Genomic DNA, 27,988 nt, shown 5'->3' on the forward strand with positions numbered 1-27,988 from the left:
AACAGTGTGAGGGGAGGGTAGATTAGTTTTGAACAGTCTAAAAGAAATGATTTATACGGGCAAAATTTGTATCTGATCCTTAATATGTGAATGCTGTGACTCAGAAGAATGGTAAAAGGGAAGTTGGCATGAGAATAATTTTTTTTGGCTGAAATAGAAAAATTTGAACTGGATAGACTGGCAAATGGGTTTGTTTCATGGCTTGGAGCCAAACGACAGGTGGCTTTGTGTAGCCATGATTTTGAGCCCTGCTTGACAGGCTATAGGAGAATGCTGGCAGTTTTGAAGGCTAATTAACGTACTTAAAAAGGAAGATTACCAGAGTGCTACTGACAAGAACTGAGTAGAGATAAAAAGGAGCTTAGACAGGTTTATTAGTCTGGGAAACATTACTAATATCTAGAAACACATTGGCTGTCCCCAGTACTAAGAGTTATTGTTTCTTAGACCCTCTATAAAGAGCTATGAGAAGGAAATAGCCTTTAAGAGGAATGGATTAGTATAATTTAGTAATAAATGCATTTATTTATTTAATCAATCAGCTTGAAATTATTATTTATTGTGAAGTTTCCTGAGGACGCACAGTAAACTAGAGAGTCTCAGCCCTGAGGAACTCATCCTCCAGGGCTAGGCATGTGTGAATGGTTGCACAGACAAGTGATCCGGGACACTCCACAACACAGAGAGAAGGGCGGGACGGGATTGTGGTAGGGTCCTTGGGAACACATAGGCGTGTTACAGTCCTGCTTGGAAAAAAACATGCATGATTTCCTTCAGCTTGCAACATTACTCTAAATTAATTTATATTGTTAATAATATGATAATGAAAATGGCTGAACGTATATTGAGCATATTATTATGTGCCAGCCCTGTGAAAATGTTTTATGTGCATTCTCTGATTTTAATCCTCAAAACTGCTCTACCAGAAAAGCACTATTTGTTCTGTTATTGTTACTATTTTACAGATGAGGAAAGTGAGACTTAAAAAGATTGAGTAACTGTCTGATGGTCACAAAACTAGTTAGGAGTAGAGATAGGCACAAACTAAAATGATACTTTAACTTTTGTAAACACGTGTGAAACTTCTGAAAGGAACCACTAAGCAGGAGCACAGAGTGTGTGTAACTAACACAACTACTGCTCAAAATTAATTAACTGCAAACCCTCCCACACTCAAGGAGCGATAAATCTTTAAAATTACAATGGTACACTTGTTGAATTATTGAGATCAATAAGGCTCAACTGTAAAACTCACTTTTTTGGCTTCTGAGGACAGGAAGTGTAAATTTAAAATGAATTGGACAGGCCACTCACTGGAGCAGAAATTCCTTTCAATAATAATAACTGAAGGCTTCTTTGGCACAAGAATAATTGTAAAATATTTATGTATGATTGAAGCAGCAGTACCAGACCAAAAAAAGACTCACAACCCTTCCAATAATAGGTTTGGAAGCAGGCAAACATCTTTTTAATGTAGTGCAGGAAGCAGTTGAAGGTTAGTTTTGAAGGTTAAACATTTGATTTTTAGCTTTCTTATTTGTCTTCTGTATGTCAAAAATCTCCAGCTTAAAAATGGTTAATTTTACAAATAAAGGGAAATGCCAGTTACATGAAAATCAGAGAACCTAATTTATATATCATTCCCTTATTTAAAAAAATGGCTAACACTGTTACACATAACCTAGGCTTAGATGGAATGATCTTTTCCTCAGGTAATCTCTTTTGATTAAGAAGCTGCTCAGTGGCATAGAAAAGGACAGCAGAGTGTTTGCTTCCTCTCCGAATCATGTCTGAATAATAAGTAGTCAAAGCAAGAATAATTTGGAATATTGAGGTGTCTTTATTTTGTAACCTCAGAACATTTCATCAATTGTTTTATCCTTACAATATAGATTTGAGACTTTTAGCTGTCTTAACGTTATAGCACATAAACGATATTGATGGAGAACAGCTGGGACTGTGGACGGGTTATAAAAAAGACACTTTTTCATCCTGAGTAGTACCAATATCAGAGCGATCATCTCCTGCATCTTATTCTTAAATAACAATTTGGCTCATCAAATACAGACTTATCAAAAGAACTCAGTCTCATTGGATTTAACAACTGCCTAGAGCAATAATTAATAGATAAAGAGGGGGGACGTTAAAAAGGCAGTGCAAAGCAGGGAAAAAACATAATGTAAATGGAATTAATGACTTTGGTCCAATTAGACCCAAAATATGTAGTAACCACAAGAAATAACCAAACTGAGGTAAAAATTCTAAGAATTGCTAAGGTTTTAATTTCCTAAATGATGAGAAGTCCTAGGTCCTGTATAATATTAAAATAATCCATTGCTCATGTTTTGAAATAGTTAACTACCACGTATGAGTGACACATAGAATTTTGCATCCCAAAATTGAGGAAAACTTACAGATATTTGATACACACCAAGTACAAAAAAATAAACAACTTAAAGTTCTAAATTAACGTACGTTAAGTAAATAAAATATAAAGACTTTTCAGGTAGCTTCCAACCAAAAACTTGCTCAGGATCTTGAAAGTGACTTCATAAGTGCCTTATGCCTTGGTTCATATTTAAATGATAATTGCATACTTTTTAAGATATTGCATCTATCTATCTATCTATCACCTATTATCTATCTATCTATATCTCCAGAGGAGATGCAAAGTCTGTATTTGTTTCCATGTTTGATTCAACACCGCTGTATAAAACACAGTATACAGTATACAAAAAAAATGTTGTATACAACAGTACTTGTAACTAGCACTAAATAATGTTAATTCCTTGTAATTCCCATAAATAAGCAAGGCAGGCAGTTGCTTATCATTTAGTTCAGTTTGTAACTGTCAGAATAGGTTCCCTTAAACTTTGGAGATAGATTTGGCTTAAGTTACTAGAACTTATTCGTGAGCTTATTTAACCACAATGAGAAAGTGTGCTGTGACAATTTCAAACATAATTATAATTTTATTTCTTAAATACGAATTGTACAAAATTAAGAATTTTACCTAGATATATTTGTAAAGTTTGTGAAAGAAAGGCTTTTAACCCTTCATCAGTTCTGGGTGATAGGTCAGTGTAATTGCATTGCCTTTTTGCCAATTAGAAAATCAGGAAGTGAAGTTCCTTACCTAATGTCAGACAGAAAGTAAGTATCAGAGTCAGGGCTTAAACCACAGCTATCTGACTTCAGGTTGAATACTTTTCTCTGCCACACCACAACTAATGTTTAAAATCTATTCAATATTGCAGTGTTATCTAAAAGTTATAATCTGTGATGTTTGTGCTGCTGCCAGTGCTATTACTTAAATATTAATAAATACGTGTAATTATTAAATATTTGGAAGATGCCACAAAAAGTTTATTCTTTATTTTCCAAATTTATTGAGGTATAATTGATAAATAAAAATTATATATATTTAAGGTGTCAACGTGATGGTTCAATATGCAGATGCATTGTGAAATGATACCATAATCAAGCTAATTAATGCATCCGTCACCTTGCATAGTTACCTTTTTTTTTTTTTGGTGTGGTGAGAAAACTTAAGATGTGCTTTCTTAACAAATTTCAAGTCTACAATTCAGTATTATTAACTATAATCACCATTCTGTAATTAGATCCCCAGAACTTATTCATCTTGTAACTAAAAGTTTGTACCCTTTGACCAAACTCTTTCCATTTTCTCCATCCCCAGCCTCTGGTAACCACTATTCTACTGTCTGATTCTATGAGTTTCAATTTTCTGGATTCCACATATAAGTGAGATCATACAGTGCTTGTCTTTCTCTGTATGGCTTATTTCACTTAGTGTAATGCCCTTAAGTTTCATCCGTGTTGTTGCAAATGGCAATATTTCCTTCTTCTTTATGGCCGAATAATATTCCATTGTATATTTATACTACGTTTTCTTCATCCATTCATTGGTTGATGGACACTTAGGTTGTTTCCATATCTTGGCTATTGTAAACAATCCTGCAATAAACACGAGAGTGCAGATATCTCTTCAAGATACTGATTTCATTTCCTTTGGATATATGCCCAGTAGTGGGATTGCTTGATCATATGTAGTTTTATTTTGAATTTTTTGAGGAATCTTCATACAGGTTATGCATTTTTTAACAAGTGAAGGCATTTCTAAATAAGATCATCCATGCTATCTGTTTTTATCTCTATTAAGATGTTCAGTGGTTGTAACACAGTAAGTACTAAAGAATGGAAGGAATGGGTGCAATACTCCAATCTAATATGAGTGCAGTATTTCGTTGTGTTGGGAAACAGAATGTCTGCCTACAAAGGATTGACAACAAGATCAGAGGGCATCAAGGTGCCATCCCACAGAGAGCTTTAGGCTAGAAAATTGGGACCTGGGAGTCACTTAATATACATGGAGTCACTTAATATATGTACGTATCAAATGTTGTTGCTTGTGAAAATGAGGTGACTGGTGGAGTTTAGGGTACCCATGGTGTCTGCTGGCTGATTCTTCCTTCTCTTCCCTTTTGCAGGCATGAGGCACACAATTTTCCTTTTTAAATCCGATTTTCGTAACACACACTTGACATTTCACCATGGGTCCCTTCACTCTCTCTAGTTTTAACCATCTGTCTGATTCACACGTTTGTTACTTGTCTGACCCCAAAATAGATGAATTCCAAGGTCTCTTCTTGCTCAAAAATTCTGTAGCTTTTCCATCTACAATTAGCTGATTCTATATGTCATTGCTCATAAATAATAGCTAAGGTCTGCTTCTGTTACAGACTGTACCATTTGGGGGCTAAAAAAATCTGTTTTAAATGTCTTCTCTGTTCCTCAATTGCCAAAAAAAATAAAGATATCCCTCACAAAATTAATAAAATTAACCTAATATTCCAACTTATGGAAATTCTTAAGAAGTGTATTATTTACTGGACTTATCAGCTGGGGGAGCCAAAGTGAGCTTTCTCAAACCTAACCGAGCTGATGGGAGTCTGATCCTGTGACACACAGAAACAGTCCAATTTCCAAGGTCTGATGGTCACGATTCATGGAGACACAGCTGCCCTCTCTTAAGGAGAGCTAGTCATCTCCTTTTTATTTCTGATTATGTCTGGCTATCTGGGTCTGTTAGCCCCTCATCCAAATCCTGATTTTCTTTTCAAAGAAGATCCCTTTATCTGTTTTACTGAGTTTAGGATGCCCAGTAGGATGCTTTAACCTTCCATCCCTAACACGTTCTCTCTATCTCAGGTTTTGGTATTTTCACTCATTCTCTTCATTTTGTCTCCTATCTCAGAGGAAGACAAGGCTAATCCCATCCCATCTCCTCCCTCAAGTACTGTCTCTCTCTTTTATCTTTCTCTCTGCTGTTTCCTTTCATACTGCCAGGACCAAGAAACCCTTTCCTGGGGCCAGCCCGGTGGTGCAGCAGTTAAGTGCACACATTCCACTTGGCCGGCCCGGGGTTCACCAGTTTGGATCCCAGGCGCGGACACAGCACTGCTTGGCAATCCATGCTGTGGTAGGCTTCTCACATATAAAGTAGAGGAAGATGGCCATGGGTGTTAGCTCAGGGCCAGTCTTCCTCAGCCTAAAAAAAAAAAAAAAGGAAAAAAAGAAGGAAAAAAAATGATCAAATTAAAAAAAAAAGAAAACCTTTCCCAGTGCTCCCTGGGACACTTGCCCTCTTTCTTCCACCTTTCATTGCTAAACTTGTAGAAGAGTAATCTGCACGAAGTTCACTTCACGTGCACCTCAGCTGCTCACTCCCTAATAATCTCTTGCAATTGGTAATCTTCTCCTACCGCCCGTCCAAAATCACTTCTCCCTCTCCTTGACTGCATTTATTGTTTTCTTTCTGATTTTAAAAGTGATCAATCATGGTACAAACTTAAAAAGATGTAAAATAGAAAGAACAAGACCTTTAATTCCATTCTCCAGAGATGGATATAACCACAGCTGATATTTAATAACATTTGGTTTTATATATTTACATTGATAAATTTGCTTTCAGTCTTTATCAGTAGTTATGCATATATTGTCTGAATATAGGAGTGTATATGGATATACATAATATATGCAAGCATATATTCGTATATACATGTACACTATGATATATATCATATGTATGGAAAAGATATATATATATATATATATACTGTTGTGAAATTGTTGTAATATTAATAGATATTAACTCTTTTTGCATATCTCTATAGCATGAAAACTTTCTCACTGCATTATTATTTGAAAATATGATTTTTAATGGTTGCTTAGCATTTTGTTATGTACCATAACTTCAGGACTTAATCTTCAGTCATTAAGCATTTAGTATTTTTCTATTATACCCAAGTATTAGAATTGTTCTCTTAAAAGTTAGCAACAACCACTGGTTATCCAGCCCAATGCCACCTGGCATTTGAAATGGCTGCTACATCTTCTGCGGTGAACTTCTCCCTCTGCCATCGATTCTTCTTCTTTGCTCTGACTTTTCATTCCTCTCCCTGTCCCTAAGTGAAGGTGGTCCTCAAGACAGCGTTCTTGGCTTTCTTCTTTTAATAGATTCTCCTTTGAAAAATTCGTTTTTCCAAAATCTACATTTTAAGTCTTGAAATCTCTCACAAGTTCTGTCACCTCTTTTCTTACTAAACATTTCTGCCTAAAACCAATGTTTAAAACCAAATTGGACTTATACAAGCTTACATAAGATTGAAGTGAACTAACGGAAATTCAGGACTTTTTGTGACCTCCAGATTTCTTTCAATGGTACCAACTCTTGCTGGTCTGTTGTCCGATGAATTGTCCAGTGCAGAGCTTCTTATGTAAACTCATTCCCATTCATCTTTTCTGCCGACATGTCCAAGTTCTTTCTTTTTCTTCCTTTTCTTAATCTCACTGAAATTTATCCCTCACTGTTTCATTTGAATGTGCTTCTATTTACTTCACTATTACACTGCCCAATGTCCTCATTAAAAAAAAAAAAAAAAAGCTAGTCTTTAAAATGGAAGTCAGTGGTAAAACAGGTTCTCACATGTAATATATCCCAATATAAAAGCAATTTGAGGAAACTTTTGATACTTGAAATACCTGCATCACAGAAGAGTTTTGTTTGTCAACACAGCGGGATGGGGACAGGGGTATCTTTCTTCCTGTTTCTCTAAGGGTTTCTGGCCTGTAAGCTCTTTCACTATGTGCACCCCTCTGGGATTGCTTTCTAATCCTGAGATCAATATGCAGTGTATTCGGTGTACTCAAACTGATAGCACCTTCAACATTGTCTGACTGACCTGAGATGTGCCCATCTCTCTGAATCGCCATCATGCTCTTAACAAGAAACTCCCCTAAAATTGCCCTATCATGGTCTGTGGACAAAGTCAGGTCAGGCCTTCCACAGATGCGTGTCATTCAGCTCTGATAAAGGATATACATTTTTCAGAACTCTTTATTTATTTATTTAAAGATTGGTATCTGAGCTAACATCCATACCAATCTTATTTTTCTTTTTCTTCATCTCCCCAAAGCCCCCCAGTACATAGTTGTATATTCTAGTTGTGAGTGCCTCTGGTTGTGTTATGTGGGATGCCACCTCGGTGTGGCCTGATGAGCTGTGCCATGTCTGCTCACTGGCAAAACCCTGGGCCACCAAAGCGGAACACATGAACTTAATCACTCAGCCATGGGGCCGGCCCCAGAACTCTTATTTATAATGGCAAAAATATTTCTGTACAAAATTGTTAAATAAATAACATGTACTATTTATGTGAGTTGTTGTGCTTAAATAAACAGTTTGATTTCTATGTGAGAAGAAAAAAATTGGGAAAGTTATTATAGGAAAGTACTATTACATGGAGAAGACCATAGGTTTGCCCAAGGATTTCATCATATTAAGTACCCAGCTGTCTTTGGCCATTGCAGCTTTTCTGGACAGACATGTGCCTGGGTGTTCTAAAAGCACTTTTCTGATTGCCAATAGAAAGTTTGGCTTCAGGGACTATCTCTCATATGTTTGCCAGAAAGAATGAAAATACTGATGCTTTTCCAGAGTTTCAGTGAGAGAGACATTTTAGAGCTTTGGAATGAGGTACTGTGGAAGGTTGTATAATTACCTCCCATTAAGGCCTTTTAAAAACAGAATAGCTATTTATATTCCCGGAGTTCTTAATGAAGCTCTTTTCTACAGTGAAGGAGCAATTCTGTGATGGTTTCTGAGGTCATTCTGGGTCTTGTTTTGAATGGTTCTAATGTCTTAGATAAGTTTGGTTCAGGAAATACTCTTGTTCAGAAAAATTGGGTCTGGCACTGGCTTTATCATAAAGTTATTGCATAAATCTTAATTTTTTCACCATTTCTGAAGAGGGCCTTTAAGGATAAAAGAAATAATAAATGTAAACAATTTGTTGCCTCTTTACAAAAGAGCTTGAAAAAGAAGTTCACAATCGTCCTGTGCAATTGCTTTCTAATCTCCGTACAGCTCAACTGCTGTGATGGTTGAGGCCATTAATAAAGGAGGTTTGTATTTTGAAGAAATAAAAAGTGAAGCCCAAAGTTGAAGAAGAAGCATTACTTCATAGAGATGACCTACGTGCTTTCAATTCATACGGACATTATGTGCTAACTGCCGTGGGTTGCAAGAAGGGTCTTTTCTCCCTTTTCAACTTTGAGGATTTTCTTCCTTTCTGTCCCACGGTCCCCTCTGCCATCTCTTTCTCCATTACTTTTTGCAGCCCCAGCATCTGTTTCTTTCCCCTGTGTGCTGTCAAGGGAAGAGGCAAGGTGGTAGAGTGAAAACCACATGGGTTTTGTATCAGACAGACCTGGGTTTGAATCTTGCTTTGTCACTTAGCACCTGGACTGCCTTAGTCAAGTTACGTATCCTCATCTGAAAACACTGAAATAATTTCTACCTCTCAAAGTTGGCACAAAATTAAGTGATAACTTGAAAACATCTTAGCACAGTTGTTGACACAGAATGAATTCTCAGTAATTATTAGGCATTATTGTTTTATTTTCATATGCCATATCAAAATACCACTGCTCATTTTGAATATAATTATTTTGAGCTTGAAAAAGGATACAAGTTGACTGTAGAAAAAGGAGTAAATGATAAATAAAAGTGAAAGATATTTGAAAGAGAGAGTCAAAAATAAAAAGAAGCAATGAATATTAACACAATTTCAATTGAGATATATGCTTTTAAGCCAAATAAATACTGGCAATAGTGTTAAATTCTCAAATATAATTTGATGATGGATGCCTCTGGTAATCTTCCTAAATTAGAGGCCACCACGGAGAAAAATATTCTAGAAGTACAAGTGTAGAGGGAGGGTGTATGTTTGTGAAAGCCATGTCTTCGTTGAGCACGGGGTGTTTTCCATGTTAGAAAAGGTATGTAGCATGGAGGTTAAGAGCATGGGTCTGGAGCTGAGTGCCAGGGTCGGTACTCCAGTTTCACCAGTCAGTAGCTGTGTTACCTTGGACAAACTACCTAACTGCTTTGTGCGTCATGTATAAATTTGGGATCATAATAGCTCTCTGCAATGTAGTTCAAATGTATGTGGTCATTAATTGTTAATTATCAGAGTTAATACGTGTAAAGGGATTACAACAGTGCTTGGCAAAGAGCAAATGCTCCATATTTATTAGGTGCTATCATTATTATTATGAGTAATAGTAGTAGCTACAGGGAGATAGTGCTACTTGGAAATGATTATGTTTAGTAAACTTCCAAGAATTATTTCATGGCTAACATTGACTAAGCATTGCCTATCTTCAAAGACTAGAAAAGGCCACTATTTGAGCCTAAAATAAGGAGATTAATATTATCAGTATTTTATTTATTCATTGATAAAGAATTTAAAGACAGCTACAGTTCTTAAATCTACACCATAGGACAGAGAAAGATCTATCATCTATTTTCATTTGCAAATAAAATACAGTATTGGGATTGCGTCTAAATTTAAAAAATATTTTTTTCAAGGAGGTATAAATCTATTGTGAAGACATGAATCACACCTTTACTTTATTGAAAGATGCAACTCTAATCTAAGTCCCTAGTACACACACACACACACACACACACACACACACAATCAACTCAATCTTTGCTGCAAATCTGCAAGGCAGATATTAATATTTCTGTTGTACAGATGGGAACACTGAAGACTAGAGAGATTTTGTGGCTTGCCTAAGACATGCACTGAGCACGTGGGAGATTTCTTGACTCTATTGTGTCTCTTTGTCTCTCTAAAAGTATATTAATTTCCTGAGAGTATTACTGTTATGCCACTCTGTGGACTTTTGCTATATTTTACTATGTTTAGAAAAATGTATCAAATTTAAAAGAAAGTTCATTCTTGTAAATCAACCTCTACTAAGAAACAAGGGTGGGTTCAGATGGGGATCCACTGAAGTTCTGAGGCTGCACAAGCAAAGCTCTGGAGGCAGAAAGGGGAGTAAACTCACTCTAGAGGAATCCAGGGCTCTGGCCTCAGAAAAGCAGAAGACCAGAGATGAGAAGCTGATCAGTGGAGGAACCGGTAAAATGTGAGCACAGCGACAGAGAGGGGGGATTGCAACCACCTTAATGAAGCAGGTTCTTGTCAGTTGTGGGTGAGTCATGCTGACATGCAGCGGCAGGCACCAAAGAGTAAATCATGCTCCCTGGAGGCCAACCCAGAAGGGATGCAACTAATGAGATTCCGTGCATCACTCTGATGAGGAATGAATGAACACTCATCAGGAACAACTGACCTGGAAACTGAGGCCAGTATTTCAAGGGGTATTTTGCAGCCAAGCCCCTACCCATGTAGGCAGTTCCAGATGAAATATGTGATTTTTCTAAGCCAACTTAGTGACAGAGCAGCCCTGGCTTTCTCCTACTATTGCTGACAGGGCTTTTTGGACACAGTGTGTGTGGGTAAGTCCTAAATGGAGCAAAGCAAAGGTAGACTAATTCTTCCTGGTCTTGGGTGAGGGAAGGGAATAGGAACTCTGGCGTCAGAGAGCCCTAGCTTCAAATTCCAGCTCTTCCATTTATTTGCTGCAAATTGAGTAGGTTACTGACTATTTTGGCAAGTTTATTCATCTCTAAAATGGGACTAAGAATACTTACTTCAAAATGCCTAAGACAAGATACGTAATACCCTGGCATACAACATGTATTTAATAAATATCGGTTCTATCAGTCCACTTCTATTTAGAGACAAGAATTGATATACAGTGAGCTATTCATCTTTTTCCGATTACAATTTCCTCTCATTCTTGCTCCTTTGCTACAATTTAAGATTCTTTCATTCATTCATTCATTCAACAATCAGATATTGAGCATTTACAGTGTGCCAGGCGCTGGGCCAGGTCCTGGGATTATAGAAACAGAGGACACAGCCTCTGCCTCCACATTGCTCACTGATCCCTGAAGAGTAAGTGGAGAACTTCAATGCAGTATGATGAGTACAGGCCGCCAAGGGAGCATCTAGGCTAGATGGGGTGGTGGGTCATCTGTGGAGCCTTTTAAAGTATGAGTGTGGGTCATCCAGGTAAAGGAGGGTGAGGTTGATGGTATACTCCTCAGCAAGGGTAACATATACAGAGATATGAAGGTCTGTGTAGACAACTATGGCTCTCTTGCAAGTATTTTAAAGGCTGTTTATAAGGTTTAAATGGCTTCCAATAAATTAGTCAATTCAACTCTAGTCAAGGACACACATTTCCATTTAGTCTCCTCCTTTGCTACTCATTGCCTCCTACTGTTGGCTCCATCTACATCTAATTATCAAAACTTTTCCATGATGCTTGGCTGTGTAAACTAACCAAGCTCTAGGGCTGGGCCAACTAACCAAGCTCTAGGGCTGGGCCTTAGAATTGTAGGCACAGTCTTAGATGTTTTTATAAAGAATTTAACAATTTAACCACTACGGTCAGTGCTATAGATGTGTTACATGCAGCCTTGAAAAAGAGTATTATAGACTGAATAAGCAAAAAGGATTATGATTCCTTGTTCTTTTTCTTTTTTTAAAGATTGGCACTGAGCTAACATTTGTTGCCAATCTTCTCTCTTTCTTTTTTCTTCCCCCAACCCCCCAGTACATAGGTGTATATTCTAGTTGTAGGTCATTCTGGCTCTGCTATGAGGGACACTGCCGCAGCATGGCATGATGAGCAGTGATAGGTCTGCACCCAGAATCCGAACTGGTGAAACCCTGGGCCACTGAAGCAGAGTGTGCAAACTTAACCACTGGGCCATGGGGCCGGCCCCTTGATGCCCTGTTCTTAAGATGCATGTTATCCTAAGCTTCTATGGTGTGCTATAATGGAACTAGCTTAAAAACATGCTTTAAGTTTTGTTCAAAATATTGTCAGAACAAAGCATAGAGTTCTGAAGCTCCATACCTTCGTTGTGTTGTGTGAACTAAAGTGAGTAGCAATAAACTAAAGTCGTTTATTTGCATAATGACCCAACTGAGAGCCCCAAATCAGTATTCACCTCTACACTTGTGGGGTTTTTCTTCCTGCTTTTTCCTCCCCAAATCCCCCCAGTACATAGTTGTGTATTTTAGTTGTGGGTCCTTCTTGTTGTGGCATGTGGGACTCCGCCTCAGTGTGGCCTGATGAGCGGTGTCATGTCTGCGCCCAGGATCCGAACAGGTGAAACCCTGGGCCACCGAAGCAGAGCACGTGAAATTAACTGCTCAGCCACTGGGCCGGCCCCACACTTGTGGTTTTTATTTTAGCTATCAAAAAAAATGGTAGAAAAGATGTTTTGGACAAAAAAGTCCTTTTGTTTGTATGTTATTGGAACACATTTCTTTAAAATATTACTCTGCTGAGCAAAGTCTAGTATAGGGAAATGCATGGATATGTAGAAAAAATTCTGAATATATACATTTACATTACTAGAAAAGAAGGGATGGCTAGTGGCTCAAGATTTCAAGGGGTGCTTATTTATTTGTATGGAGCTTGGCTGTGTCTGTATAGTTCCCAGTGCTTCTGAGATACTGGTTAGTTGCTTAACTGGATATAGGAATAGCGATTTAAATAAATCTGATACTTCATGATATGGGACTTAAAGGCCAGAAGAAAAACATGTTGATGGGACCTGTAGTTTAATACTCTGTTGTTTCAAATCTTATTATTTATCAAGAACTAGAAAAGCCAACTAAAGTGATTAAGGAGGAAAAGGCTCTGAACCAAATATAACTTTACTTATCATTCTGAAATATATGGGTCAGTGCAGAAAATCTAACCCTGCTATAAACTTATGCTCTTGAACAGATATTAGGTGTTTATATTTTGCATTTCAAGAGCCTCATTTAACTTGTAGTCTCTGAAAGAGCATTACAGGTTAGATGTGGTGTCCACCTCTGGTGTCCTGTCTGCTAGATCAGAATTGTCTTGATGACAGAGAGCAGTAAGTTTAGAGATGTTCTTTATTCTTCCTAATGTGGTGTTGAAACCTAAGGAAACTAAGACAACAATTACAAAGGGTATTTTTTGAAGAAATTCCCCATGCTACGTTTAACCAGATTGATAATGGCAGAACTGGAGAATAAAATTAAAACTAAAAATTTTCTAAAATAATTATATTTATATCAGAATCTTGACTCTTTAGAGAGTAAATATATTAGTTGGATTCTATTTAAGTAGAAGGTTATCAGAGTGTAAAAATAGAGACTGTATAGATTTTTAATGGAAAGATATTTAGAGGTAAATTTAAGAAATGACTGTCCAAAGAGAAAGCATTAGTTTATTAATAGGAACAGTGGATATTAAACAAATTATTTGCTAAGATATTTACAGGGAAAAGCAGGGGACAGATGCCAGCAACAGACATGAAGTTCCCTGGAGAGGAAAGAAGAACTGTGATTGCACAAACCCGCATGATCAAGGTATTAGAATGGGAAGTCTGACAAAAGCTCCAGGCCATATGGAGCCCATCTCAGAATCATGAAATGGAAAAAGGAAGTGATAACCTTCTCCCCAGCCTTGGTTTAGAAAGAAACAAGACCTCATATCACAAGAAAACTCAAATATATTTAATTTAGAGCACGGAAACCAAAGATAAATTTAGCTATAGAAACAAGATAATTTTTATTGATAATAAATCCATGCATTTTTCCAAGCTATAAATTAATTAAGGTTTATTTGAAACTTATAAAATGAATAGGTAAAATGTACTCTCAATGTAATTTATTATGCCATGATGTGATTAGATTATAGTATCTCTCCATTGCCCAAAGTATTAGTGCATAACAGATATAGATTATATTAGGTTATAAAAAATAATCCTTAGCATCAGAAAATATAAGCATTTCAATTTTATATATTGGTTGATTTTTGATCAATGAAAAATCAAGACTAATTAGAGAGAATGCGTTAAAGCGTGAAGCAGCTGGAGGAAACTTCTGAGAAAACCTGTTGAAAAGAGGAAGAAATTCATCCTTATTTTAATCACTCTCTAAAGAAGGTGATTTCCTAAGGTTCTTAGATTGCTAGCACTATTGTTTAGTAGACCAAGGGTCTACAGGACTCACCAGGTTATGGATGGAGAAGGAGGTTAAGCTGGCAGTTAGTCCAAATTCTCAATAAACCCCACCACTTTGGTGTCTGGTCTAATTGCCAACGTAGAAGTTCATGTTTCACTCCTTGAGTAGAGAAACTTTTCCTTTTTCTGCATTCTGCTTAGGACCTCGCTCGGACTTGGCGATTTGTCTCTCTGAGGTGCCATCCCCAATTCCAGAATATCTCTGGAAGTCTGTGGGACTTTGTCATGCGGTTTTTCTCCAGCTGCGTCTTTTCTTCCTCTGGCTGTCGCTCACTGAAGCCTGCCCTGGAGCTGCTCGCATCGATGGGCAGCGCTGCTAGCTTTCGGGAACGACGACCTCCCTTGGATCACTACCTCTCATGCCTCCCACCCCACTGTCCTCAGTCAAACTACAGACTCTCACAGGCCCCTTGAGGCCTCCTGCTGCATAGTGGGTCACTTTGTACGGGTTGCTGCTTCTGCCATTTGCAACTCCTCAACACTTCACCACTGCCTCCAGGTTTGTGGTCTGCCCATGAACCATCATAAGAAATAAATAATTTTCTCTTTTTGTTATTGTCATTTTGTTTATGTGGAATGGACCCACTGCAGAGTTGCTTGGGGCTCTAGTATTACATTTATTTTATTCTCACAGTTCTCTTTCTTCATTTTGGTTCACTTTTCTAGATTTATCTTTGCTTTACTCCACTCACCATGATATCGCAGTGTCTCCTAACACTTTAGGAAATATTTACATTTAAATGTAATTCACTACAATTTTCAGCTTTATGGACTAGATAAATATATTCTCAAGGTACTAAGGTACTAGAAATCTTTATGAAAAAGAACCTGCCTTTTACTTGTCTGTGTATCTCACGTATTGGCCAGATTTTTATCTTAATCAATGTAATCTGTTTAATTGATAAACAATGATCAGGTAAAGTAATGGACACTCCAGTCACAGAAGAATTGTTATTAGTTAAAATCTTATTTTCAATTTTCTCTCTAATTTTTATTTGTCATCAATTAATTCTTCTTCTTATTTTTGGTACGAGTTGAAAGTCCTTTGGTGAAGAATAGATATGTATTTGATCAGCTGTGTCTGAACTGGCTGAGAGACTGTTTCTTGTTGGACATAATCACACAGTTCTATTTGTTACAATCTATTAAGATTTAAGCTAAATCAGCTGTTTGAAAATCTATTATTTTTTCAGACATGGAGTTGTACTCCTTCAAGCTATGGTTACTATCACCAGCATCAGAAACCTTTCATTCAGTGCCATTTGTGGGTTTGCCTATGTTGGTAATTGTACAAAAGAAGTTAAACTCATTTCAAACATTTCATGCATAAAGTACTAGGACAGGTACGGGGGCTATGGAGAGGCATTCACCGTGGTAAGGGTGTGCTATGGTGAAGACGGAGAGAGAGAGTTTGTTTCAGAAGGAGGGAATAGCACGTGCAGAAAGCAAAGAGTGTGGAAAATACATGGGCTGTGACATCAGATGAATGGTTAGCCACAGCTAAAGTGACAAACATAGGGGTCTGTTCCTCGAAACCATATAATCTAAGATTGCACATTGCACTGAACAAAACAAATCTCATGTCTTGTAAATTATTTCCCCAAATGATTCAGGAGTAAATGCCAGGTAGTATACACAGATGCCTCAGTAAAACTCATTTGATGACAGGAAAGCATTTAAAAACAAAACAAAAACATGTTTCTGATAGAATTAGGAAGATGGTGTATGTGTGTTTTAAAAAGTGAAGTACTTTGTCAAGAGACTTAGTAGTGACTGAGGAAAACTGTAGAATTATCATGCAGTAATCAAAGGAGGGAATTCACTTAATACAACAGATCATTGTAAGAGTTAGTGACATGAAGGTAACACCTGGCGCTGCCGCTGCTAATGAGGTAGCTTCAGTTGAAAATACCTGCTATCAGCATCTTTCATAAGCACAGAAGCACTAAAAGGCTCCCACGTAATCCAGGAGGGAAATTTCTATTAACAGAATGTAAGTGCAGGGAAAGGATCATCGTGATCTGCATCTATCAGCAACCTTCTGAGTACTTCAACTGGGACCCCTTAAGAGAACATCTAGTTCAATCGCATGTTTTACAAATAGTCAAAGTGAGGTTCAGAGAGGAAAAGTGAGTTGCTCAAAATCACACAGCTGGTTAGTAACAGAGATGGTCCTAGTGTCCAGCATAGTGCTTGTCTCATACATTTTGTTGCCCTTGTCCTGTGCCTTTACTTTTTTTCTGTACCGTCAACACGTCAGACATCAAATGTGTGGGTTTTCCACACGTTGCAATTCTGACCCTAACTAGCTGGAGTTAACACAGACTCCACAAGTTAAGAGTTCAGTCCTCCAAGACTGACATCCACTTCAGATGCCAGTTGCAAGCCCCAGGTTGTTGCCTGTACCTCTGATCAACAGGCTATAAATCAGGAGTTCCCACAACTCCCTCTTCAGGTTCCATAATTTGCCAGAATGGCTCACAAAACTTAGGAAAGTGCTTTACTTCCCGTCACTGGTTTACTAAAAACAGTCAACTGAGGAGCTGTCAAATGGAGGAGAAGCCCAGGGCAAGGCATGGAATGGGGTGCAGAGCCTCCGTGTCCCCTCTCACGACCTCCATATGTTTACCAACCTGGCAGCTCTCTGAGTCCTTTAGGTTCCTGAGTTGTTTAGGGTTTTATGGAGGTTCCATTACACAGGCATGATTGAATCGTTGGCCGTTGGTGACTGAACTCAATCTTCACCCTTCCTCCCCTCCTGGGAGGTCTTGGAGGTGGGCTGACAGTCCCAACCCCCTAATGACAAGCACTTGGTTAGTTCCTCTGGCAAACAGCTTCCATTCTCCCAGTCACCTCATTAAAATAAACTCAGGTGTGGTTGAAAAGGACTTGCTATGAATAACCAAAGACACTCATCACCTCCACCATTCATGAAATTCCAAGGGTCCTAGAAGCTCTGTGCCAGGACCCTGGGACAAAAACCAAATATTAATTTATTGTATTACATTGGTAGTTCTGTGCCAGAAAGTGAGGGGTAAAGAAAAATATATATATATTTCTTATTATACCAGCTATTAGGTAGTTAGATAAATAGATATTTGTGGGAGAATTAAGTGACCTTTCCAAGTCATTTGATTTCTGAGCTATAATCATCATCATCATCATCATCATCCAGCCTTTTTACTTTTAGATTTGTGATCTTCCTACTGTATCACACCAACTTTTGTGAATAAGTACTTATTTTCTGGTCAAGGTGATATATGATGCAGCAATACCAAATTCCAACTAGAATTGATTTACGTTTCTTTTTGTGAAAGTTAAGTGATTTTGAGATAATTTTACCAGTGACGTGGATTGCTTTAACTTCCCGGAAATCAAAGGGACCTTATATTTATTATAATAAATATGTATGATTTACTGTTTAATATGCAATTTAATAAAACTACTCAGAGTGGGGAAAGCCCATTAGGTGGGATAGTGCCACTGTCCTCACCTCCACTGGGTCAGCAGACCACGATTCTCCCTGACTAGACGTAAGGTCACGGGACTTCTGAGAGGAGTGTGACTTGTGGAAGGCAATTACATTAGGCGAGGCATTTCTTCAGTATTAACAGTCATGTCTAAGGATTTCGATTTCATGTTATAAAATGTATGGAAACATCCAATCTTAATTATTTTACTACATTAAGAAGTTTGTGATTGTTCCTACAGGGAGGTTGAGATCCTTGAGAAACATCAGCCCCATGTCAGGCCGGGTCCTAGATGTTTTTGAGACATCGCCTGTTTGGCCCACTCCATCCATGTTTGCTCATTCTCCCTCTACTACTGGGAGATCTTGTCTGGCTCCTATGGGCCCTGTTCATTGCAGTGAGACTGGTAGAGGCTGTGGGTCTTTTCTAGAAATCTGAAAGCTGAGATCCAAAACCAGGAGGAATCCTGGAAAAAATTAGCAGCAGCCAGAGGGGAAAAGGAGGAGAGGAAAGAAGCAGGAGGAGGAGAGGAGAAGTGATGGGTGAGCAGGCCAGCAGAGGGTGGTCTGGATGAGCTCTGGGGGTAGATGGGGTTGATCGCCCTCCGTAGTGTACTTGGGTGAGCCTACTACATTGTAAGGGCAAACAAGGTCAGAGTACATAATGGGGATGGAGTGGTCACTCAGGGTCCAGGGAAAAGGCAGAGAGCAGAGTCTAAGGCTGAAACCAAACACAGGGACATAAAAATCCCCTCGGATACTTTGGGTGAGCATGTGAGAATGCAGAGCTCCCAGCCAGGGTGGCTGGTGCAACAAGAGCAAAATCTGAGTGGATATACATAGGTGGAAAAAGAATTCAGACTTCTATAAGAAGTGCAGGCCTTTGGAGTAGTAATTCCCTAACTTAACTATGCATCAGAAGCTCCTTGGGATCAGATTCCCAGGGTGGTGCTTAGGAGATGCATTCTGACTTTATAGGTCTTGGGTCGGGATCAGGATTCTGTTTTTAAAAGCTATCTTAAAGGATTTTGATATGCAACTGGATTTGGGAATGTACTTCTCTGGAAATTCTTTACAGTGCTAACAAAATTATTCAATGATTATAATTTAATGTTTAATAAAGTCTTTGGAATGCTTACAAGAGACTATTTTCATTTTACCAAATTTCTTTGGTCCATAGAAAAATCATAAAAATAAGAGGCAGGACTTTACTCTCCTACTCTTACACTGTTGGAAAAAAAATTATCACTTGAAATAAGCATAAGTGGGATCAACATACAGATACAAAATTGAAACAGAATCTCATGCCCCCAGTGCTTGATGGAAATGAGTACCCAATGACTAGACTCCGGGCATGAATAAATAGAAGTATTGACCACCAGTCAGAAGAAATCATTGTAGCATTTTATAAAGGGTGAATGATGCCTCTTCAGAAATGTAGCACAAAATATGCCATTTAAAGGAATGCACACACTATTAACCTTTTTTATAGTTCAAGTCATTAGAATGTGATGTTGAATATTTTCAGACATCAGAGAAGATATATTTACCATGAGGCAGCTTGTTCGAGGAAAAAGAGCCCTTGATGTTAGTTCAAGAAATCTGGGCTCTATCCCTCATTCAGCTAGTGACCCAGTGTCCCAAAAGAAAGGAGCAGGGCTGTGTCTCCAAATTTCCCAAGATCTGATATGCTATGATATTTGTCATTGTAACCGAGGATTCTCAGACAGAAATGGGTCAGATGACAGCAGTACGGTAGTGGTTGGCAGAAAGAGAACGTATCAATACAGCTTATGTACTTCCAGTCAGGCCACAACTGACAAGATCATTTCTGTGTTTGCCATTTATATTCCCTAAATCCTTAAAGCTCTTTTAATTCTTTTAAAAAAATGACAACTTGTTTTTTCTTTGCTCCTTAATCTATTTTCTTTGTATAGATCATCCTAACTTGTCATTCATTCATTTAACAAATATTTGTTGACACATATTCTGTTCAAGATACTGTGATACTTACTATGAAAAATCTACTCCCAAGGAATTTAAAGATTAGTAGAGATGATAAGAAATACACAATGTTCCAAAAAAGTGGAAACAATATATTAGAAAATCATGATTATCATAAGAATTCAAACTAGAAGATCTTATTTCTGGTGTGATTCATATTTCTAGAGATGGCGTGTTTGTTGCATCCTAAAGTTCAGGTAGGTTTGGGGACTAGAAAGTTGGTGGGGAACGGTAGTTCAGCACAGAGAGATGGAGGAACTGGATCGTATTTAGAAAATAGTGAATAGTTTAGCTTGATGTACAGGATATGCGAAGGACATCCCTGGGAAATGAGCTGAAAAGATGAGTTGGACTAGTAATGGTGAAGTGCCTCAAGTGAGGCTCACAGGTTTGAGTTTTCAGGAAGCAATTTTCTACCGATCAGGCCATTTCTGAGCTTGTTAATTTCTTATATCTGCCTTCGAGGCACCTTTGCCTTCCACTGTGATCACCACGATCGTGTGTGTATGTTGCCTCACATCAGGGCTTATTTTCAGGAAGACATTTGACTGGTATCCTGGCTTTGAAATTTGGCCTTTGATATGTGAGACTGGGATGCTAAAGGTTAGCTTCAGTCTTTCTGCTTTCTTGACTGTTTTTCTCAGGCCATACTCTGATTTTATTAATTCTTAATCTTATCCCTTCAGTATGTTTCAAGATGGTATGTATGTTGGAAGAAGAGACTGTTGCTTGAAATAAAAGAGAAAATCTGGCCTCCTGGTACTAAGCACTGGAAATCCTAGGTGCTCAGAGCTTCATTATTGTCTTACTAACAACTTCGCATACTTACAGATCGGTAACTGCGGGAAGAGACTGTACGTGTTTGATAAAGCTTTATCTTAAAGAACAACCCAGACCCACTCATTAATTACATTCGAAAGCCTACTTTTGTCGCTGAGAGAAAAAAAATCCAAATCATTTCCTCCAATATGCAATGTCTCATATTTCTCTGGAACTATTTTGCCTACTTCTTTTAAAGCTATGAATTTTGCTCCCTCAGTGACATTTAGAATCTTTCATGGGATGTATTTGTTGTGTTAATTGTTTACATATCTTCCAAGAAAAATAGGAAGTGGGTTTGATTTCAAGTGTGGCTAATCTAGAATGTGACTCAAATTCACTGTGTTGCTTTGTCTAACTGCATTAGGTGTATTTGGGGCTGATTCTAGGCAGGTAGGAAGTAGGGAACTTCGTCTTCTGGTTCCTTAGCCTTCTCTCTTTTTCCTTCCCTCTCTTGCCAGTGGCTCTGGCTTTTCTCTCAGGTGCAGTTTCTTCTTATTCCCTTCAAAACCTGTGCTTTGGTAATGCTCCCTTAAACTCACTCACACAAAGGTTTAATAAACTGATAACTCTCTGTGGGTATCCTTCTTCATGCCTATTTGCTTTTAACAACTTCTAATATGCTAAGCTAAAGGAGTTATTTTCTAGTTAGGTGTGTTTGAAGTAGAGAGGCATTCCTGGCTTTCCAAAATAACTAATACACCCTTTACCCTCTCCCATCCCAACCAAAAAGAATCATTTTTTGATTAAGTACTTGTTAGATATTTCTAAAGCTCCTTGTTGGGTATGACCTTAAGTTAGGTGAATGTGCTTGATATCTTATACCTATAAGCTTCCTGCTTTTAGTTTGCATTTACAATATGTTCTATTCCTCAAGTGTTTGGTGTTTTCTGCTTACCTCTAATGAAAATTCCATACTGCTGTCAAAATTCAGAAAGCACAGTTATCATTTCACTGTAGTAGTTCAGGAAAATTTAAATTAGATTTGAGCTCTTCAAAATCATAGTCTGTTTAGGTATAAGCAAATTACATGCAAATAATGTTGAAAATATCAGGTGTACTTTTACATTTGGATATGACTTTTGGGAAAATAATATTGGAAAGTGCCTGGCTGTGATATAGGACCAACAGAGAGGTCTGGCAGAAAGGGGGCCATCTGCACACAAAGAAACTATAGTTTCTTTATGCAATCAGTCACTTGAGAATTGGTTTCCTGCTGTGATAAGCAAGGGAAGAACCAAGGAAGGTTAACCCAAGAATGTGCTCAAGACAAAGGGACAAGTGGCATTATGTCAGCTGTCTTAGTGCTAACCTTCTTAAATCAAGGAAGAAAAGACAATGTTAAAAATGCGATGTTAGGAATGCCACATGCAACTCAAATCTACTTGCTTCAAATCAGCTTAATTTTATGATGAACTTGAACTGAAGTAATTCATGTCATTATTGTATTTGTGGCCCAGAATGCTACATTTTATTCTGATTTACACATTATGGTAAACAAATTATGCTAATTTTGCCGCCTATAAGAAGTTGTCTGAAAGACAAAAAGCAGGCAAGAATTGCACCGTTTGGCAAGATGAGTTTTCCATGAAGACAAAGTAAATCCCTGTCAATGTGAGATAGTTTGGGAAGTGCTAACTGAAGGTCTCTCAGACTCGCCCCTGCCCCCTTGACTTAAAGCTATGCTATGTGCTAAAGTTATCCCTCAGCTTACTCCTCCTTTAGGTAGATCTCATAGTACATGATCCGCCAGTGCTCAGGTACTGAGGATACCATACAGGTAAACTATGATGAGGTGGGCCTGGGTGGTGGAGTGTTGGGATCATAAGGCTGGGTCTGGATTTTAGAGGATTGGGCACTGCCAAGTGAGCTAACAGAGGTGCTGGAGGCACTTGTGTAGCTAGGAGAAAGACAAGGAGAAAGGGGACTCCAAGGAAGAGGAGTGTTAAAAGGGGGACACGGGAAATCCAAATTTTGTCAAATCTTTAATATCGAGGAAGACTAATTGTACATCTAGTTGTTCATTTTTTCCCATTTGATATTTAACTTTGGAAAGTCAACATGAAGACATTTGGTTGGGAAAAATATTATATTAAAACATCATTTTAGTCTCATTTTTCTAACCATAGAAACGTGGTTCTTCTTTCTGTCATATTTATGTCTCTGGGCATTTCTTTCCCTCAAAATGCGTAGACACAGAATTAGAGAGAAATGGGTTTAAATACTAGTATTGCTACTCAGGATCATAGTGATCTCGGGCAAATGAATTAGTTTCACTGGCCATCCATTTTCTCATTTGTTGAGGAGAAATTGATGATATCTGTGTATCGTTTGGTGGAGTGCCGGTACATAGTCAATATTTAACATTAGCTAGTATTGTTACTATTGGTACAGCTCCCTCTCTGCTGACACATTCTGAAAATTATTTTTTCCTGGAAATAAGCCTATTGGTCAGATTTAACACAAATGAAAGAAATTTCATTTCTCTACAACTTTGAAATCAGAACCATTGAGCTGTGTCATTCTCTTTTCCTCAAATGGTACAAATATATGCATAGTTAACTTGACGTCAAATAAGTGAGTTAAGAGAATCTTAGTCTAACTTTTTTGTCAAGAAATTTAAAGGTTTCATTTTTGAAAACGGATGTGGTTCTTTGTGCAAATATACTCCTTGTGAAATGCATGTTATGACCTGCTTCTCCCTGGCATCTTGGGCAGAGACCCCTGCCTACTTTGGCTGAGCTCTGTCTGTAAGAGGCTATCTCCCAAATGTCGAGCAGATGAGCTGATAGGTGTGCTGGGATCTGATGTTTTAATGTGGACAAAACTTACTATTCAGAAAGTTGATAAAAAGAAATGTAAACTTTATAGTAACACTAATACAATTAATAACACTAATCGTTCATTATATGTCATAAATGTCTTTACACGTCTTGTGGTTAACTCAACATTTTCGATAAGTTTATTCTTTCCTATAGTCAATGTACTATCATATGTGTCTCAGTAATGCGGTTCTCATTTTTTCCAGTTATCACAATATCTTAGACTGCTCCTTCTGCTCTTATTTTGCATGTCCTCCTCTTATTAGTCCAAACCAATCTGTAGATTTCTCAAATCCAAAGTTTCCCAATAGAACTGGGAAGAGTAGTAAAGGAAGCAAAAGGTCATAGATCATTGATCTGGGCCCAGCAGACAAAAGACGTGATAGAAAGTAAGTGACATTTGAGCTTAGTGTGTTGTGTTCAAATTAGATAAATGGATTTAACTTCTTTTAAGTTTAAGACTTTGGTACTCATCAAAAGTCAGTTATCCTTATATGGAGGGAGCCCATGCTAGACAGACCATGATAGGTCCTGTTCTCATCCAGCTCATCATCTGACAGTCTTATTGAGAAACTGACTTTGAGATTACAGATAGATTTTCCTTGTTAGGACATAGCTAACAATCAGGATTTCAATTTATCAGAATGTAATCAATAAGAATTGCAGAACTGGGTTATTACTTTCAAACACATCCTTCTAAAGATGCTCTTGGCTGCTATATTGTCACATTTTAAAATTGACATCAGTTAACATTTCAAGGTACTTTTGTTTTTTATGGCCTTTGCTTAGACCTCTTCTAGTGTTTTCCTGAATTAGCACATTACCTAATTCATACTGGTCACTTGCTCAAATAGTGTTTGTTGAATGAATGTATGTTCATATATCATTGGAATTTTAGAGAGCTTATTGCATCCTTCATTATCTAATATAGGAAGAGAGTATACAAGTTCACTAACTTGACATAGGAGGATAACCCATATGTTTCAGAGTCAAGGCACCCAGATTTGAATCACTTCTATCATGTACTAGCTGGAAAAATAAAGTAGCTTCTCTGAGCCTTAACTTTTTCAGAAACAAAATGCATATGCTTTCTACTGCCTAGGATTTCTGCGTAGATGAAGAGAAAAAATAATTCTCAGTCAGCTTCCTGGCAGGAAACATAGGACACATTCAAATGAGAAATTGAAAGGAGAGACTATTTTATGAAGGTATGGGCAAGTTAAAGATCATCTTCAAGGAATTATGAAGCATCCTGAGGTCAGCAACAGTGGGGAACCATTGCTATTCCTAGGTCTGAAGGAGCAAGGGTAGTGAAGAGTTTACAAAACCCAGAAATACTGCTGTGCGTGAAGGAGAGAGCCATCTGAAACTGTGGCCTTTGGTTGAGGGATTCAGCTAGACCATAGCCATGTGGGGAGTGAGATCAGGGAATAAATATCCTGACTGCTCTATATTCCCACTCTCCCACTTCCTGCTAATGCCTCTGACTGGCCAACACACTCAGAAGGACCATGATAATACAGTTCATATGGGTCAGCCTCTGGGGAACAGAGCAGAGTGGAGTAGAGAAAATCTCTTTCTCTCTCTCTGCCGATCTATGGATCCATCATCAGCGTAGTGCTTGCTACCTAACACACAGGGTAATCATTTAATTTATTGTCTAAATTGCAATATTTTGGAGACTGAAAGGGGACACTACTATTAATAATTACTCTGGGACAACAAGCATAGAATAGAACTGTGCTAGGCAAGTCAGGGCTTACTGTTACCTTACTAACAGAGCATAGTAAGCCTAGGTAAACGTGAATTTCCTTCCCTTCCTTTATCACTTTTCTCAGATTCTTTCCTCTTGTAATTGAGTAACGTGGGTATTTTGAGAAAGAATATTGGATTATTTTAATAAAACAATCTAGACTTATCCCCCTGTGGCAGGTTTTCTAAATTTGGTAATTATTACTGAGTCCCTTGCTAAAATCTGCCAGAAGAATGAGAAGGATTTAAGTTACTCTTTAAATTTAAGACCTGATTATCTTGTTTGGTAGTCTCCCTCTGCTTAGAAACCTCAGCTGAACACTGAAGAAAGGAGAAGCTACAGAAAGTCTATTACTCAATAAATGGGATGGACGTACTATGCACAGGGGAATTTGGTGAGCTATTTATTCTTCTCTGGCCATGGCCCTTCCATCTTGTTTATATCTTAAAACCAATTACTACACACATTGGTTGCTTTGATTTGGAAGACACCTGTGAATAACATTTTTAGTCTGGGTAAATATTGATGATTGACCAGGAATGGTTTTCAACGTCATTGTATATAACACAGAACAAGAAAAGGGAGAATACTAATGAACGCAGGGAATTAAGGAGATCAACAAACATTTCAGCATACGCTGATAGGTACGTATAAGTTCAAAGACAAAAATAATTTTAGTTAAGCCAAGCAATATCAATACAATCAAATGTGACAAAGTAGATCTGGCAGAAAGGAAGCTGTAATTGTGAAAGTTGTATGTGGTTTACCTCCTACATGTACATTGGCTGGAATTTTTGATGACATACTTGGGAAATAAATACCCTTGGTATTTCTGTTTATCAATATTTCAGCTTTCACATTTATGTTTTTGCTGCCCTGTTTATGACAGCCCTGTCAGCATTAGGGCTGATGCTTCCCTTGGAGGTTCCTGAGATCGTGGACAGCCAGGGCTTGAACTCATCTCCAGTGCTCCTGCTCCTGGGCTGCTGACTTTCTTGACAGCATGACCTTTGTCTAGCTTGCATGAGTCTCTGTGCTTATAGGCTCTTGCACAGCTCTTTTGCCATTCATTCAGTTTTGAATAAGGTCTCCCCAAGTGACTTACTCTTTCCTCTAGAGGCTTCTACTTAGTTAACAGTCCGGAAAGTCACTTGACTGTGACTCTAATTAGTTGGGGTGACATATGGCTCACTCAGCCCTGGTGTTTTCCACCCCATTGGAAGATAGGATATATTATTTAAGGAAAATGTGTACTAACTTTCCAGTGAATTTTTTTTTAATTAAACATTTTATTGGTGAGCAAACATTCAACCTGGTCATTCACCCTGTTCTGTGCCTTCAAAGAAGTCTTATCTCTCTGGAATTAAGGTGCCTTGGCCTTACACTATATGAAATTGTTCAACTAGGTGCAGATGCAACATTATAGAGGCAGGATTTTGTGTCTCTTAATTGGTGTCATGCTATCAGCTCTCCTAAACCCAGGTTGGCCACAGCCCCAATTAAGGGTCAAGTCTTCCTAAAAGTACAGATTACAGGCCTCACCAGTTTTTTATAATATATTTATGGAAGGGTTTGTAGTTTCAGTGAATTCTTTCTACAACTTTTTTTTTTGTGTGGAAGATTAGCCCTGAGCTAACATCTGTGCCCATCTTCCTCTACTTTATATCTGGGACACCTGCCACAGAATGGCCCAACAAGTGGTGCGCATGTCCTCACCTGGGATCCGAACCGGCGAACCCCGGGCCTCCGAAGTGGAACATGTGAACCTAATCACTGCCCAACGGGGCTGGCCCTTCTTTTTACAATTTTTTGAGGTCACCTCCACAAAAAGGAATCAAGGAATTTACACAATTTGACATTGGTAAACATACTTTTTAAAGTCATATATAATTATAAGGAAAGATTTTTTTTATTGTTTTTTTACGATTTTATTTTTTCCTTTTTCTCCCCAAAGCCCCCGGTACATAGTTGTATATTCTTCGTTGTGGGTCCTTCTAGTTGTGGCATGTGGGACGCTGCCTCGGCATGGCCTGACGAGCAGTGCCATGTCCGCACCCAGGATTCGAACCAACAAAACACTGGGCTGCCTGCAGTGGAGCGCGTGAACTTAACCACTTGGCCATGGGGCCAGCCCCTATAAGGAAAGATTTTTGTTACCAAATATGTTTTTACATTGGAAAGTGGAAATTGAAAAATTTAATCCCTTATAATTATCATATAAAGGTAAAGCAAAAATTCATAAATAAATTGGTTGACTAATTTATTTGTTCACCAAATGCTTTCTGAGGCCTGTTGCGCACTAGATGTTCTTCCAAACACAAGGGACACAATGGTGGCTAAGATGGGCATGTTCTCTAATCTGGTGGAGTTTACATTTTCAGTAGGGAAGACAGGCAATAAACAACTACAAAACAAGTTAATAAAAAATAAACCATCAGAGTATCAAGTGCTATGTGGAGATTACTATGTTAGGAAATAATGGAGGGGCTGACATTTAGGTTAAGGAAGGTCTTTTGGAGGAGGTAACTTTCAAACCTTGGTCTGAGTGACAAGGAGCACCAGCTAAGCAAAGATCTGGGGAGACAACCTTCCAGTCAGCAGGA

The 27,988-nt window shown here is 38.1% G+C and overlaps 1 protein-coding gene across 2 annotated transcripts in view; it reads left to right on the forward strand.

Moving 5' to 3' along the window:
- The window catches only part of NXPH1 (neurexophilin 1), a 281,566-nt gene that overhangs the window by 209,926 nt on the left and 43,652 nt on the right, over positions 1-27,988 (forward strand). The gene's annotated exons all lie outside the window — the stretch shown is intronic.

Source organism: Equus przewalskii, chromosome 4 (assembly GCF_037783145.1).
Source record: "Equus przewalskii isolate Varuska chromosome 4, EquPr2, whole genome shotgun sequence".
Lineage (NCBI taxonomy): Eukaryota > Metazoa > Chordata > Mammalia > Perissodactyla > Equidae > Equus > Equus przewalskii.